A 2018-nucleotide genomic window follows, 5' to 3' on the forward strand; every position below is an offset into this window, starting at 1 on the left:
ATATCATATTTATTTTTTTTAATCCAAATAAACTAAACCACAGAAATACACCTAAACAAGTAAACCGAATACAATTAAAAATAGTATAGGCCAGCATTACTTAAAATGTCCACACGTTGTTCCCTAAACGTCACATGTCATCAACATCCAGGTAACGTGTTGTTTCATCCGATTCCCAATCTGATGTTTCTGGCACCATTCGAATTATAATCTGCATTCTTCACGTGGACCCCTATCAGCTTTCACGGAGTGATTGTAGTCTTCCTGGGGTCCACAGAGTACCAACACAAACACCAAAGGCTATGGCAAGCGGATTTAACATGACCTAACATTATGATTACAGAGGAGTGTGGTTCGATTAACGTTCAATGTTAAAACGGCTTACCAGTCCAATGTATACAGTTTAGATATCAGAAATATCATTTCTCCTCGTCAAAATTGTATTTTCACTAGAATAGTATGACAAGCCGTTAAAAGTTATTAGCCAAGCTTGACTATCATCAGTATTAACAAAGTCATCTTGACTAGTCGTTATTACATTATGACGATAGTCAGACTTTTTATCCAGAATGTTACATATCAAAAATGCAATTAGTTTCTATCTGAAATGCTCATTTGGACTGGGAATAATTTAATTATGGATATCTGCAATGCAGATCCAGTCTAGCTGTTGAATGCTCAAACAGCTGACCATACGTAGGCTACATCTGTCCCATCTTATCATGCATCCTTACATCCTTAGGTAGCCGAGGTAGAATTAACACTTCTTTGCACTTGACCGCCAGTGCATAGATCAATTACATTGTCTCAGGGATGACTCTGTCTGCATGAGTGACGGTGGAATGACTTGAGTGCAGAAAGGGTTTATAAAGAGACCTCTTGATAAGTAATGAATGTGCAAAGACATGTGATACTCTCTCCAAGGTTCCTCAGCAGCGACATCCCAGCTGCGACGGTAACGACACTGAACACAGGGTGTCACTGCAGTGCAGCCTAACAAGTGGCTTATCAACCATCTCCTTGATGTCTTCAGCTAAAATGAACCTACTGCAGTCAAGAGGAAGAGTTGAGAGGGGGTTTAAAGTAGGAGCCAGAAATAGAAAGTCGTCCCAGCTGTGTGTATTTGTGAAAGCCAATAAAGTGCCAGATGAAATAAGTCTGAAGCGGGCTAAACGGCGTGTAAAACCTGGCACGCACTGCCTCATTTAATAAACGGAACACAATCCAGATAAATGAGAGACTGCCGACATCAGCTGTGCAAAACTGGATATCTGTATTTGAGGCACACATGTGGCAAACAACATACAAAACATATACAATACCTGGCAAGGTGAAGTGGTAACTCGTAAAAATCTTATGTGGGCGAAACCGCTGAAAAATATTTACATTCCTTCGAGGTTATACAATACATAGAAACATATAACATTACATTCCCACACTGGAAAGGAAAAGTTGTGGGAGGAAAAGAACAATGCATTGGGATCAAACCCTGATGTGCTGATATTAATCCATGTATTGCTTCCACCATTATGTCAATATAATGCAGCATGTGGCCCGTTCTGTATCGTCTCTGCAGAAAATGTTCCTTTTAAATCCATTCAACAATATCTACATACTTGATATGATGCACACATTTTCTTCTGGTCATTTCAGTTAGACTTCTAAAGGCAGGAAGTGTGTGTGTGTGTGTGTGTGTGTGTGTGTGTGTGTGTGTGTGTGTGTGTGTGTGTGTGTGTGTGTGTGTGTGTGTGCGTGTGTGTGCGTGTTCATGAAGGAGATGGGATTTGTAGACTAGAGACAAAAGTTCAGCTTCATGATTTGTTATTGTAGCTTTCCACAAAAATTCCACTGTCAGATAGAATGATAGGAACAGCTTCATAACTTTAGCTTCTTGATCCTCCACCAGCGTTAGATGGCCCTTATTAGGACAAGGGGGAGAAAAAAAGAAATCCCCATTCTTCCCCCCCAGCCATCCTCCTCCTCCTCCTCCTCCTCCTCCTCCTCCTCCTCCCCTCGTG

This window comes from Melanostigma gelatinosum (assembly GCF_949748355.1).
Source record: "Melanostigma gelatinosum genome assembly, chromosome: 19".
NCBI lineage: Eukaryota > Metazoa > Chordata > Actinopteri > Perciformes > Zoarcidae > Melanostigma > Melanostigma gelatinosum.